Genomic DNA, 15,377 nt, shown 5'->3' with positions numbered 1-15,377 from the left:
CGACGCTGGTACCAAGATTTATAGGCTAAACCCAGAACGCAAACGTTGTTGCTCCACGGTGCAGCGGCTAATGGAACCGGTTGCGATGCCGAGTCAAGAGTGCGCGATCGTCTCTTGGACCAGAAATTCAGTTACCGCTAGATCATCGATTAAAGCTTTCTTTCGGTTTTACTTGGCAATGCTGCTTATACGTGCCATGCATCGGCATTTGTATGTCCGACGAGTGCCATATGGGGACATGGCTGCGGCAAGCCTCCCATAATTTATGGCTCTGTATTCTAAGAAGAGAATTATATTCTGGCAGCAATGTTCAAACGTACCACTGCTTCTTTATTAATGTCCTCTGTTGGCTTTTTACACTTTGCTCATTTGGGTTTAAGTAAAACAAATTCCTTATTTTTTTTTTCTACGTACTTTGCTGCGCTGTGGCAAGCTGTTACTGTCTTGCGTGGTGGTATTTTTGTGTTTTGTGTTCTAAATACAAGCCCCTTTTTCGTAATTATTATTTTCCTGGTGAAATCATTTTTTTTGCTTGCCATTGCTAGTGCTATATGTTTTGAAATGCTCCTCTCGTTCCTTATATTTCTGAACGTCCTGATAAGCTATATCATGTCATTTACTTTCATAGCAAACCATCGTTTCTTGAGTGAGGTACTCGCGAACTGCTTTTGAGGTTTCACGTTTCTTCTTTTCATTTCATTTTAATACCTTATAAATCACGTAGGTGTATTACATTAGCGGTGGGACAAAAATACTATAAACTTTTCTTCATACATGATGCGCGGCAACACTTTGACGAAACGTCAAGAGACACGTGATTGCAGCGATATGGCGGAGAAGGTCAGGCCAAATAAGATTGTCTTTTTATTGCTTTTATTCTCGGTAGCTAAGTAGTTAAATATTGGGCACGGAGGAGTCGCGGCATTTTTTGTTGAGCCCAGCACCGGGCAACGGTGCTGTTTATATGCGGAGTGCGGTTTGACATTCTTGCATTCTTTTAATTAACTCAACATGTGTTGCCCGTGTTCTTCTCAAGGTTTATTTGTTGGCCCACGTGAATTTTGCGCGCAATTGCAGGGAGCGCATGACCGAGCGTCACGCGTGGATATAGTAAATTAGCTTTTTGGCATTGCATCTTTGCTGCAGCAGCACTGCTGTGGTGCCGAGGCAGTCGCAGCGTGCATACGCGCACAGTGTGCCCTCTTAGCCAGGGCCTCGTTTCTGCCAGCAAATGTTTCTCGCAGCCGTGCAAAATACTAAAAAATTAACTCCTCAATCGCTTCTTCACCCATTCAGTCTGGTCCCAATCTCCTTCTTGCTGGTACATGTAGAGGCAACACCTCGTTAACAAGCCGACTTCCAACTCAGCCGGGTTGGCGTGACGTAAGCGTTTCGTTTCAGTAAATGAACTCTGGTACGCATGTATGAAGCATTTCACCAATTATGCTTTACCCCTTTAAGTACCCTTTTGATCATTTTATGCTTTCGAATACCTTCCTATACTTTCCCTCGTCCGCGTTTTTTATCTAAGTGCATCCGAACGATATCTCAGATTTTGTCTTATCTGGTGCCCAATCCATCTTTCACGTCTGGTAAGTGCTTTGAGGAGACGAGGCGTCTGTCCTTTTGCGAATGAATCATTTACCACAACCATTCATGTTTTTTTGGGGCTAACTGCGATTAATTTAATACCAGTACCCTAGCAAAAGGGGTGCAACACACCAGAAGCAGGTGTCTAAAAATAAATGCACATGAAGCGTGTTTTTGCGGAGTAAATTTGTGCACCATGGTTCCTCACAGCACTTAGCGCACATGCGACTGTATAGGAGAGTTTAATGAGCAAATCCGAGTACACCATGATTCGAACACGCGACGTTTAGAACTGAGCCCGAATTCGACTGCGCTATCACAGCGGACGGTACACATATTGCTTGAATACACCACCATGGTGTTTTCATCAATCGTGTTGCTGCTTATTAAGTGCAAACATGGTGGCTTTGTTGCCATGCGCTTTTTTTTTTTTTTTCAACAAGTTTAGGTAAGTCAAATCTTAAATGTGTACTTGATGTCCGATTCTTCTCGAACACGAAGCATCATTAATTATTCGATTCGGTTTTTTACGCATAAGCTGGTTATATTTGCATCAACTGGCAGCTGCACATGACGTGTTCAAAGTAAGGATGACAGCTCATAGTTCGCTTCATTTTTCATTTTTGTTTTGTTACTGACAATCAGCAGCGAAGAGAAATTGGCTGCTTCCCATTATCGCTATTCCGCGAAGTGTCACTGATGCTTACGCGGAATCATGCAAAGCGGAAATGTAACGACAACGAAAGGAAATTACCCTCTTGTTTAACGCTGACTCTTACAACTCCTCCCCCCCTCCCCCCTCTCTCTCTCTCTCTCTTTTTTTTTTTATCGAGAGGGAGAAGTATCCGCTTCGGTCCCGGACAGTGGAGGTTCTCATCGGCTTTATATGCGCATGTTCTGCTTTGAAAAACAAGAGTCTGTTGTGGTTCAGATGAGCTTCGCACGCTTCTATGCTGCTGCGGTTCGTGCCTTAGACACTGTACAGCAGCCAACGTGGGAAGGATGTGAGGCCGACCTGTCCAGCTCGGACCTCGAAGACCAGCGAGCCCTCGTGGAAAGAGTGAGGACGGCAGCCTTAGTCAAAGGAATCCCGGAATAAGGCAACCTTCCCATGAATCCCCTTTTATTTTTCCTTTCAATAAAAAATTTTCATCATAGTCATATCCATTCGTCAGTTCCTTTCTCCGCAGTTAGTGCGCTGAGTTTGCGCACAGCAAACATCTGTGGCAAAAGGCATGCCGAGTGCAAACTTATCGACTAACGGCGGATTTCGAGGTCATAAGTTGACTTTGCGCCCCACTCAGCTGATTGTGTCCGTGTGTATTACAGCCTTTTACAGCTTGCTTCCCAACAGCCTGCCTTTGTTCTGCGGGGATCACCTTGTCTCTGCAGGCCGTGGCAGGAGACGATAACTTGGGCAGCACTTACGAGATGGGAATCGAACGCACCCTTGGATCCCGAGAAAGATCATGCAGGTACGGCTTGGCTAAGCGGGCCTTATCACACTATATGTAGATTGCGGCTGTATGTTAATGAGTATATGCGACCCGAAACCCAAGGGCTAGCGCGCCCGATGCGCTTTTCATGTCACCACGCTAAGTCGGCAGCGGCTTTTTTTTTTTTTTTTTTTTTTTTTTTTTTTTTGATAACTTTTTTCCCCACGGTTCATATGGCGCCCAGGCTTCCGATGGCATACCTGACACCCCTGCCATTCAAAGAGTCTCCCTCGCAGGATTGTTTGTGCTTGCGCGCGGTGAGGCGCAGCGACACGGCTATGCGTGAGGCCGAGGCAGCCGGCAAAGTTCCCGAGAGTCATTTGTCATTGCGCAGCATATGCGGCGTCATCAACGGCGCCGCGAAATCGCCGATTGCGCCGAGTACACACGTTCGGCCTCCGGATGCAGCGCACAGTCCGGCCGGCGTGCTGTTCTCTGTCGCCTCCGAGTCCGCTCCGTTTCCTTTATGGGCCGGAGGCGTGTTCGATTACCCGCCGCGCGGGACCTTTCATTAGGGCCGGCGTCACCCAGGGACCAAATTGCAGTGCCCGCGCTGCGGTTCTCGAAAGCACCGCCCGACGATGGCGCAGCCACAATGGCGACAGTCGCCCTCCCTGAACGCCGTGCTCTCGGCGAAGCGTGCTTCGGCACTACGGTGCACCGTAGGTGGCGCCTTGGACGCTTAAGGATGCGCTGTGGTGATCGCAGTGATCGCGCGAGCAATTTATATTCGCTGTTTCGGAGAGCGTTCGCTCGCGGGTCCTCACTGCCATGACTCGAATTTAAAGGACAGGTAGGTACGTCTCAAACCACTTCAAGTTGAACAGGTTCCCCATATAGACAGCGATCGCCATCAGACTAGCACAGCTGCCAGCGTGTCGTCGCTCGGGCGACTGCATCGGCCGCAGGTGCGCTGAACGGAACTAGGCGGCGCAAGCTGTAGGAAGAAGAGTCGTTACCACGACCACGCTCTCTCTGTGCCTCTGAAATTTTCGTTATGTTTCTGCCTGCTGCTGTCATTGTTATCATTACGCAGCCCCTTTTACGGACTCCTTCGAGAAGGCTGCAGCTATAGCCTCACCTCCGTGAATGGTCCTCGCTGCCCCTCGCGGCACTTTCTCCGTTGTAATAAAAGAATAAGAAGGGGAGGCCTGCCCCCGCGGTGGCGGCTCCCTTCCCGGCTACTTACTCCGCGCGTATGCAGCGGCGCCCGCCGCCGGAATGGCCATGCATGCGCTCCGCTTCGAATCATTCGGAATCATTAGGGCCGAAAGCCGCTATCGCTGGCGCAGATCAAGGAGTCATTTGGCTCGTAATCACGATAATAATGGCGCCTTGGACGCGCGTTTCCTTCGAGGACTTCTACTCCGGCGGAAAACAAAAATTAAAGAATCATCGGCAGTTACCGTCGTAAGGAAGAAACGTGTTGTCGGCCGATGTACATGCGCGCGGAGCTTCGCGGTTCCCGCGTATGAAAAAGCGCGGTCGTAAAGGCGTGATGACGCGAGGAAGATCGCACGGCCGAAGCATTTGCTGGGAAGCTGCGGCACATCGACAAAGTACGAATGATGATCTCGCCGACAGGCATGTCAGAGCGCAGACGAGAGGAAAAACTCTGCCTTCCATTGCCGCTGCCTAGCCTGCTCGCTGAGTGACGTCTCTCTCGTAAACTGCAAACTCTACGCGCATGTGATGTCAGCTCATCAGAGCGGAGCATCAACTTTATTCGCTACATAGCTTCAGTTTCTCAAATTGCGTAAAAAACAAAGGCAGCGAAGTAGAGTTACCGCCTTCGTGAATCAATCACGTCACCTCCTGGTGCAATGGATGTCTATAGCGGGAAATAGATTGAATAATTTCAGTGTACGAGTCCGCATGAGCCACCGGTCTAATGGACGATCACTCACGGTGCAGAAGAGGCTCTTAACTTAAGGTACAGTATGGCGGCGTCACGGCTCGGTCTCATCTCGGGGTTAGGCCATGTATCACCGCAATTGCTATAACAGCCCACTACCTGTTACCGAACCAGCTGCCTTTTGAATAGAAATTAAGTTTCCTCCTGCTCCTCCTTACGAGAAACTCGAGCACTCTGTTCAGTTGTAACAATGTCATGTCAGGTACACAGTCTTATTTGTCGACGGTGTAAAGAAATAAGCGAGAAACAAGACGAGGATCGGCTGTCAGCCATAGAGCCTGAAAATATCCCGCATGCGCGTGAAGAAGCAGACGATTGACGCACGCTTTGGAAAGAATTGAAATCCAATGACATTGACGATGAAAGCTTTTGTACAATAGGTGAAAGACGAAATAAAGAATCAGGTAAGCAAGATTCAGCGATAGTCAATTTGTCAAGCTGATTGTAAAATTTCCCCGCCACTTATGATTTAATTAATAAATCTGCGACCTTTTCATCGTGTTTTGTGATCAGTAATTTCATTAACCGTATTCAGCTTGAAACGATAATAGATTTCGAATCGTACGTGCATGCAGATGCAAAACCAGAACAATGAGGTTGCTTTTTCTTTTTTTTTTTTTTTCGCGTTCTCTCTTCACGGGGAACTAAGTGCGAATTGTGCTCCCAGTTTGTTCGTATGCAAATGATGGAGGGCTGCTAAGCTCAATTTTTGTTGCTTCGACTTCCTTTGATTTTAACTATTCGCCCGTTTCTCTGACTCCAGCGACAACGAGTGCGCGGGGACACAGAAGTGCACAACAAATAAAAAAAATGAACATAAAATGATGTCATTTAATTACCCCGTTTCTACCTTTAGGATAACAAAGAACCACATCACCAAACACGCAAGCCGTAATCCTGGGATTTCAGGTCCTGTCATGCAGAAAGCTTTTTGCACTAGAAATGTACCCTTTAGAAAACGTTGCTGAGCACACGTGTCCTCAGCTGTGTTTCTTAACGGTGCCCTGTATTTGCATAAGCCCCCTTCTAGAACGGGCAAACGATATTTTTAAACATGTTGGGGATTTTCACGAAATCGACGCCACGCTGCGGCGGTGCCGCGAACTATGCTGAGAAGTATCAACAGCACGCGGTACCATTTATTTCCTTCTTTGCGAGTGCTCCGTCAGGAGCATTCTAGACGCTACTGTAACAAATTTCTTGAGAAAATATTCGCGATCTTCACGACGCCCAGCTGCTGCGACGCTATCCCGTCTACAGATGACCCGCAAAAGAAAAGCTCAGTAGCACTGTTGCGTGCCTTCTTACGTCAGCGAGATGGAATAACCGGAACGTATTGTTCCCTTGTTTTCGCAGTGCAACAACCCGAAGAGAAAGCACCCTTGGGAACATTTCGGATTAGCAGTCTATAGTCACATCATGGATGGTCCTCCTGAGGTAAAGGCAATTTCAGCGATATGATCGCGTTCTTTCTGGCGCAAAACTATAAGTTTTGTTGCTTTTAATTGAACGACTGGGGTTATAATAGTGGCTGCAATTGCAATGCTCGCAAAAGTGCACCTCGTCTTAACCAAAGTCGCAATTAAAGCACAGGCATTTATTTTTTTCTTCTTCGCTGTTTTATACTTGCGCACAGCACTCATATATTTGAGACACTTGTATTTCATGGTCCGCGAAAAAAAGCTTCAAAGCAAAGAAGCCGGAGCGGCCAGAGACGAGCGCATCTAAGAAATTTGTATACGCGCCGGTGACCAGAAAAGCAATAAACGGCGAAGCAGGTCGAGTCCACTCGCCGGCAAGGGTTAGGTTTATTTACACGCTAAAATCGATCGGTAAATTGCGCCACTTCCCCCGTTTCACGTCTGGGAATTTGATTACCGGCAAGTGAAAGCACCCCGCACTATCGCGCCTCCGAGGGCGCGCCCCACTCGATGATGTCGAGTGTACGCCGCGGCGTACAGACGTGAGCATATATAGGAGCGCTCGAGCGGTCCTCTGCATCTAGAGCAAACCAAGCAAATTTTAGAGCGCACTCTCTACTACTCCAGGCGCACGAACTCGAAAATCGACTGCCTATCCTGCTTTGATCATTATGCCGGATAGAGGTCAAATCGATATTGCGCCTTCCAAAATTTCCTATAACCCAGCTGGTAAATGCAAATTCGTTCACGAGAAAGGAAAGGCGCATGTATGTGTCATACTTCTCGGTGTACGCCTGCATCGAGGAGATAGTCAAAGAAGAAAGAGGTGCCGTAGTGAAGGCTACAAAATAATTTCGACTCCCTGGGGGCTTTCTAACGTGCACTGACGTCGCAAAGCACACAGACGCCTTTGCGTTTCGTCTCTATCGAAAATCATACCTGTTTCCGAATACTATACGACCGGTCGAACATTAAATACTCCTATGGGCTTTCAAGTCTTTGAAACGTTGGTTCCCTTAAGCATACAGTTGTTCAATAGCTCCTTACGCGACGAGTAATTTCAATGCTTGACGAAATCCTTCAATTCTATTCGATGCATTCATGGTCCCTGTGATTACCCTGGTATGGCTATGTGGGCCCCGACTTCGTCGAAAATGCCACTTCAACGTGAAATAATTGCTATGCCAGGTTTAAAACGTTGTTTTACATGTAAATGTGTGGGGTATGTTCACAAGGATATATTCATATGCTCAATGTTTTTCCTGTTAACGCAACAGACTGAATACGAATGACTTCACTCTGATGGCAGTCGGCTTTTACAGCATATACTCCAGTCGGATGCCTTGTGTGCACTTTTGGTCCTACTATAAAGTAAGAAAAAAAGAACTCCCTGACACTACACAGTCATGCTAGACAGGTATATGTGCAATGATGAAGCGCTGCAAATGATTCTGCACTCAAGTATGAACTTGATGTGGCACTGCTGCGGCCAGATTGTTGTAACAATCACTTCAGGGACAAAGTATAATTCATTGGGAAGAATAAAGAAAGCTGGTGAATCAAGAAGCCGTGGCAGCATAGAAAAACTCACTATCAGCCTTGGTCTTCTTACGTTCTCTGCTGTGCGTGACTGTCACTTGTGCGTATAATATGTTATTGCACATGCGTTATACTGCATGCATCTTGTACTCTCAAAATACAGGCTAGCTCCTTCCTTTTCTATGCCATTGAATTATGGATCTCTCTAGCAAATCAAGGTTCCAGGCTTGCAGTAACATTTTTTTTTTGTTTACTTCCACGCAGTATGCGGTAGTATAGTAGTTGCTGCCGCAGCGTCTAGCAGTGAGATACTCCTCACGATATTAAATCCTAAAAACAGGAGGGCGAAACAGAAGCTTCCTTCTTGAGCTGTCCATCACGAGCGCTTTCATTTCCGCCTTTCTCGCTTATCCCTTCTCCTTCAATGTGTGAAGATACGTAATAACTATCTGTACAGTGATGTGCATGCTCTCCTTCGATCCCTTCATCATTTATCACTTGCCCGCCGGGATAGTGCGTGTTTCTCCAGGGCTGCTGCTGCCGCTCGTAGCGCGCTTTGCAGAAGATACTGTCTACGCTACGTTCGTCGGAAATTCGAGCACATCACTACACACACGCGCATACGAAAGCCCCACATGTGCAGTAGCCAAAAGCGCATCGACGCCACGCGATGATTCGTCGCTCGTAGAAGCGACGCCGTCGCCACTTCGGTGTACGCATCGGCTGCACGCGAGCCGAATGTAAGTCCGCGGGTCAATGCGGCCGCGCGGGTCGCAAGCTCGTGTACGCGGCTCGAAACGTTGGCGACGGCTGCGAACAGCTGGGCCCGCGCTTCGAACTACTTGTTACGCAGTGGAGGGGGGAGCGGAGAGAAAAGAACTTGCACTCGCGCCCAAGCAGGCTGTGGTGCGTAGCGCGCGAGGGGCGCGTTTAAATTTAGCGCCGCCGACGTCCTACTCACTCTTTGCGAGACTCGTCGCCCTGCCAGGGACCATTGCCGGCAGATTTGTCGGCTGTCTTCATATACCACGGCCGGGCTTCCCAGACACGCGCTGGCGTCGCCGGCACCGCGGATCATTTTTAGCGCGCCGGCGTCCGCTCAACGAGCTCGTTATAGATTCCTTTCTTTTTACTGTTTCCTTCGTGCCCTTTCGTTCTCTCTCGCGGGAAAAAAAGAAAAAAAAAGAAAAAAGAAAAAAAAACTGACGGGATCGAACGACACTGCTTGTCGAGAGTATTTTTAGTTTCTCCGCAGCTTTTGCGGAGGATGAAATGTGAACCCTTTTTCCGGCTTCCCTGGCCAGGCCGAGTGCCCTCCCCTCGGTGAAGAAGAGCTGTTCCTCACGCTGACGCGAGCCTCCCTGCCTCCCTTGCTCTTACACGCGCGTGTCTTTCGAGAAGACAATTTGTCCGTGACGTCTTGCTCCGATGTTTGCTGGGTCACATATTTCTCCACTGCAAGGGTGCGACGTGTTCGGATGTTTCCGGGAATTAAGCGCTGCAAGCGCAACCGACAGCCATGAATGAAGGGTTGCGCGCCTTGTTTTCTTTTCTGCGTAACTTATGATGGTGGCTACGGTCAATGTGTTCCTCCATCCCTTTCTCTCTTTATTTTGCAGCGTGAACAACGTTGGCTGTTCTTCCGCAGAAACAAACGGGATGACTGACGGAAGACGTCCTTCGCCGCAGGCTTTTGCTCGCAAACGTGAGCTATAATGGCGGCAGGCGCCTGAGATGCGGTAGACACATCCTTTTCACGGCACCCTTACGAAGTCCAGAGTGAGACTTCAGACTAACAGTGACAAGAATGCCAATTTCGGAAGCGTCGGTGACATGCAGGAGAGTGCCTGGGAAAGGACCGGCTAGCACGGAGATGTCAGCCATGAGAAGGCAGCCATGGAGCACGCGATAAGTCGCTTTTATAGAAAGCCCGGGCCCATTCGGGATCCCGTGAGCTCGACCTGACGAGGTGCACGGCGGTCTTGAACGTCATTGCATCTTCTGGTTTGGTTTGGTTTGAGTTTCCATGGTTTAACATCCCAAAGCTACTCAAACGATGAGGGACGCCGTATATTTTGGAAAATTTCGGGAAATTTCGACCATCTGGGGTTCTCTAACGTGCACTGACACCGCACGGTACACGAGCGCCTTGTTTTTCGCCTCTGTCGAAAACGGCCGCCACAGCCGGGATTCCACCTGCATCATTAGTTAATTCGAGTGCTATAACCGCTGATTCGCTGCACCGCAGCTTAGAGACGAAAATACTAATTAAAAAACTTTAAAATGACGAAAATATTTTAGCTAACCTTTTAACAATACAAATCCTATAATCTTCCCGGTATTAAAGGAAAATATTGAAAAGTAAATGTATGGAAAAGGAAACCCACTTGCAAAAAAGAAATACGAATTCAGCTTACTGCCCACGCATCAAAGTTTGATCACGTTTTCTCTCAGACGTTGTCACTCGCTGTGCGTGTAGCCTTAGAGACCACTTGCTAGTCCGAAATTTGGCATGATCGCTGTTTTCAGCTCAAGGCATAGGCGGAGAACGCCGCCTGCAGGTAGGCCTGGTTAAAGCCTCTCGCGGCCGGCCACGGTAGGAAACCGGAAGCCGCTGCTCGGGCTGACACGTGAGCGCGTTCGCGCGGCTCACTGAGGCAGCGGTGTGTGCCCCGTGTTTTCGGCGCCGTGGCGCTGGTCCCGGTTCGACGCGCCGCGGCAACGGCCGGCGATCCGTCAACGTCCGCGGCGCGTCTTGCACCAGCGAACCCGTTGGCCGCGGATCCAAGGCCTCTGGGATGCTGCTCAGTCCCGCTGCCGGCGTCCCGGGGGCCAAAATAGCTTCCTGCTGGGGTTCGACCTCCTGCGCTGGCCTGCTTCTGTCGCGCAACAGATCGTCAGTCACGCCGCGTTTATCTCGGCAACATCGTTTGTCACCAGTCCGTTTACAAACTTCCTCTGCTCTCCGGGCACCGACGCCGTCGGCGCGTACGCTGCTCGTTAAAGCGACGCCGTTGTGCGCTTTCGTGCGTCCTCCGCTCAGTTGCTGAAAAACCTAAAGAAAGACGAAGGCCGAAACCAAGCAAAACGAGAGGGAGACGCGGAATAGGCAGGTAGGCACGGCTTTAAAAGAATTGTCAACAACTGCGTCATCCAGCTGTTGTGAGCTGTAGGCAGCCTGCCGCGAGTGACGCAGAATGAGGTGTTTGAACTTCGCTACCTGGCCCCGTCGGGCTGCGGTCCCAAAGGAAAGGCAGCCGACAGCTGAGACAACGACTCACCGGGACGCGGCGTCTCCATCGCACTTTTTCGACACTGTTTACGAGCGGAGCGCGGTCAGCGGGTGACGGGGAGCCGACTTCCGAGCGCGACACGTCAGCTCGACACGACCTCCTCTGCCACCACGGTCCTGTTTCTCCGAGCGGGTCTAAACGCGGTGTTTATGGACGCGTTCGTCACGTTATGTCCACGGCGCGTGGGCTAGGCTAAGCTAAGTGACGTCAAGAAATAACGCGCATGAGCAGCCAGCACTGAGTAAAAAAGGATGTTTTACTTTGCGGCTTCTCTTCCATGTGCGCATATGACGTATCGACGCTGCAGTGCGCGTACCAGTTTGCAGTTACTATAGTACAGTTATATAGGTCAGGGGCGGCGGGATAAGTTTTCTAAAAGCAGAGGTACATTTCATCAGAGGAAATTTGAGAAGGATGGGGTGGAAAGATGGGCACCTGCTATCGCACACGCAGGAAAAAGGAATCATTTCAAAGAGAAACAGAAGAAGGAATAGCGATTAAGACAAGCACGAAGCGAGCGAAGCAAAAGTATACTAAATCAGTAAATCAGTCTACGGCTGTACCTGAGTTTATAAAACAGAAAGATAAAATAGTTTTGCATGGAGACGGCGAAAGTGCATTATTCTGGGAAGTAGAACCCCCCTCCCCCGACCTTCCTTAGTAAAGGACATTGCTGACACAAACAATATCCTGCCTTAGTCGAGACAAGAGGAAATTATATGTGATGAGCTTTTGCTCTCATTGTGAGCGTTCAGCATCACCACCACCACCACCACACTATCATCATCATCATCATCATCATCATCATCATCAGCTTTACTATACCCACTGGAGCGAAATCAGCGTTCCGGAAGCAGGTGATCACCCTCTGACCAGCCAACAAATTAAGAGCAATGCTGTGCTCGAATGGCCATAGCGCTTCATCTATTATACTCGGCCTATTTGCCTTCTAGTTGAATAGGGGAGGCTAAAAGGGGGAGGTGAGCTACGGGGTACGGCATTTTCTCTTTTGTCGCATCGCCATGGGAAGAAGCGAAAAAACTATAGTCGCTTCTAGAAGGCACAGTACGGTGCTTGTACGTATACCAGTCACAAGTTCCTGCTTGAAACACGTCGGCGCGACTGAAAAAGGGATAGGCCTGCACACGGGCCTTCAGGTAGACCGCAGTTTGTTACTTGAGAGCGTTCACACTGAAAAACAATAGAGTAATGTTGCAGGACTCTTCAACAGCTATATCGCGCAGAATACGAAAAGTTAAAAGCGGTATTCTTCGTTCAGACAGCTTCAGCATGTAATTTTTTAATGTGTGTAACATAAATTAGACTTAGGTTTATGGGTTTAAAGTCCCAAAGCGACCCAGGCTATAAGGAACGCCGTAACGAAGAGCTCCAGAAATTTTGACCGCCTATAGGGGTTCCTTAACGTGTACTGGCATCGCACAGCACACAGGCGCCTTGGTTTTCACCTCCATAAAATAAAATAAAAATTGAAATAAATAAACACTGCCTATAAATGCTTCATGAGGATCCAGTCCCACATGGATCGCTGCTCACACAGCATGCTGTCAATCAGCCATGTTTCGCTCATGATCTGTGGCCACTCCAAAAGAAACCCATTCCCCAAAGTAGCTCGTGGCACACCGTTACACATACTGAAGGCGCAGTCATGGCCTTGACACTCATACCCGCTATCAAGATCTCAATACGGAAATCTGCGCCGACTGCTAATCTGCGCAAGGGAAGTATTATCACTTGTCCCCCCAAACATCGTACTGATTGTCAATCAAGACATGTCCCCAAGCAAGATAATTCTCACGTAACTTCCCGGTAATGCCTCGATCTGATGTAATCAGCACTTTCTTTCTGGCCCAAGAATTAATCCTCCGGGCCACAGAGAATTCGACACTCAACACGCAGGAAATCTCGTGGGCTCATCTCATTTTTCACTTACCGCCAAACCACCACTCATTGCGAACACTTTCCTGACCCTCTCACCATACTAGATTCTAAATACAGGGCCGACTGGCGACAATTGCAGAGAAGCTACTTCATAGCGACCTACATCCTTCACTGCATGCCACCTTACCTTGACCCTTCCACTAAGCGCTTCACGTGTGGGGAAGTCAGGACCAGAATCATACACATCCTGTGCGAATGGCCCCACCCATGGTAGCACCACCGATACTCAACTCATTTTCATCCTCATGGAAGACCGCTTTGAGGGTTACTCTACCAATTGGCCAAACACAGTGGGGGGGGGGGGGGGGGAACTCTCAGTGAGGTCCAAGCCCTTGGACAAGTAAGAGTCTATCATTGAGGGCCATCCTCAGTTTTACTTAAAAAAAAAAAAATGCGCATGGCACCATCACCATCATTTTTGCCTCCTTTTTCTTAGTAGGCGTTTTAACGCCACCCACAAGAAAAGGAACCCATCCTGAATAAATTGCGCACCGATCATGCCTATACACACTGGCGTAGCGGTTTACCTTGACATGACCCGTCATTTTGGAGGCCTGTGGCCTAGAAGCTCATATACAGAATTTTTCACGTTTTTACTTGGCGTACGCAAATCAGCTGGCTCCATTCCTGTAACACCAGGAGTGCGAATAAGCATTTGATGGTAAGGAGCCCTAATGCCCTGCATACGTACGATATTAAATATGTAAACGTATTGATTTAGGTATTACGTATTAATTACGTAATGCGTAAACACAGTGCCTCCCTGAATGCTACAAACTATCAAGAATCAGCCACGACACGCCTGTTCTACATGATATCCTATATAGTGTGTGTCTTCCCCGCACTGATTTTGTGCACTTTCCTTAGGCACACTGAGCAACGGGACTTTTCTGGAACATACGTGCCAAGATGGTGATGAAGCACACTAGTTTTCAATGTTTCCCCGTGCAGATTTATATGCGTCATCACGTTTCATTTAAACGGACCCTTCATAGTCGAAATAAACGCTTCTGTAACAGCTGCCTCCTACTGTTTTCTGAGAACGTACATTTAGAATTTGAGCCATTTCGAAATTTTATGGGCCATTATTTCCTCACTCCGCTGCTGAGGTGGCAGTATGCTATTTTCTCTCAAGCGAAACCAGGAGCAACGTCATTTCTACACCTTGAATACGGACAAACGCCTCGTCAAAAGAACGCCGTCATACCCGCGTGAAATGTCACGATACGATTTCAGTTCTGCCTCTCGGTTCCCTAGCCTTTTGAGAATTCATGCAAACTGGAGTCACCGATCAAGTTGCGAAGGCTGCGACATCACATTAAAAAATTTGATTGCAGAGCAGCCTTCTTGTCGTAGCCCCTATATAGGCACGCCATCGTGCTCGACTATAGCACTTGCCTTCTTGTTTTCTGAAATCAAAATGTATCAGAAATGCGGTGTGCACGTGCTCTACTTATGCCCACCGGACGCCAGCGAGCCTTGCTCTCCAGGCGTGACGACGATGCCTGTAGTTCTTCGAATACGGTCACTAAAATATTGTATCGGTGATTACCTGCGAACGAGGTTTTATTATAGACCGCGCGAGAATCATGACTTCTACATGGGTGTTCCTCGGCGAGCCTTTTCTAAATTTATCTTTTGAACCAACTCGCATAATGAGGGGCGCTTTGCGAAATGTATGGACTTATTAGGTGAATTCATTACAAATTCATCTCCCCCCCCCCCCCCCCCCTCCTCATTTTTGAGCAATGAATGAGCCTTTTGAAGAGAGAATAACAACAAGCGCCATGTGGGTTGATACGCGGGCAGCTATTGCAATTCGCATTTGGGCGGGCAGATCGTCCAGGATATTATTTTGGCTCTGCATACAATGTCATGGCTGCATAAGTGGAGACAACAGACTTTGCAAAGTGTGTGCACTTCAGCTGGAGCGATATAATGGATGACGTTTGGTATGTCACTTCAGATGTCAACTTCTAGCTATAATTTCTTGGAACTACACAGAAAAGCACTTCGCCACTTGTTTTTTTTATCGCTTCCACATCTTTCAGGTGGCCTTATTGTATATGGCTTTCACCCATGACGTTCGCCATCTACGCGAACGCTGGCTCGGCATTAGGCGCTGTTTCCTGGATGAAATGTTGGGGACAGGAAGAAACCTGAA

General features: G+C 48.4%; 1 protein-coding gene and 1 long non-coding RNA gene across 3 annotated transcripts in view; one reads left to right on the top strand and one right to left on the bottom strand.

The window, feature by feature from the left end:
- LOC146204839 (uncharacterized) overlaps positions 1-15,377 on the bottom strand; it is a 71,143-nt gene that overhangs the window by 24,818 nt on the left and 30,948 nt on the right. The gene's annotated exons all lie outside the window — the stretch shown is intronic.
- On the top strand, positions 3,772-10,362 carry LOC146204841 (uncharacterized). The gene is made up of 3 exons (XR_014704059.1): positions 3,772-3,879; positions 6,358-6,438; positions 9,581-10,362. It is a non-coding gene; the product is annotated as an uncharacterized LOC146204841 (long non-coding RNA).

The sequence above is a fragment of the Amblyomma maculatum genome, chromosome 1, assembly GCF_055883805.1.
Source record: "Amblyomma maculatum isolate TAMU_Amacu chromosome 1, ASM5588380v1, whole genome shotgun sequence".
Lineage (NCBI taxonomy): Eukaryota > Metazoa > Arthropoda > Arachnida > Ixodida > Ixodidae > Amblyomma > Amblyomma maculatum.
This window is presented reverse-complemented; position numbering and strand designations above follow the sequence as displayed.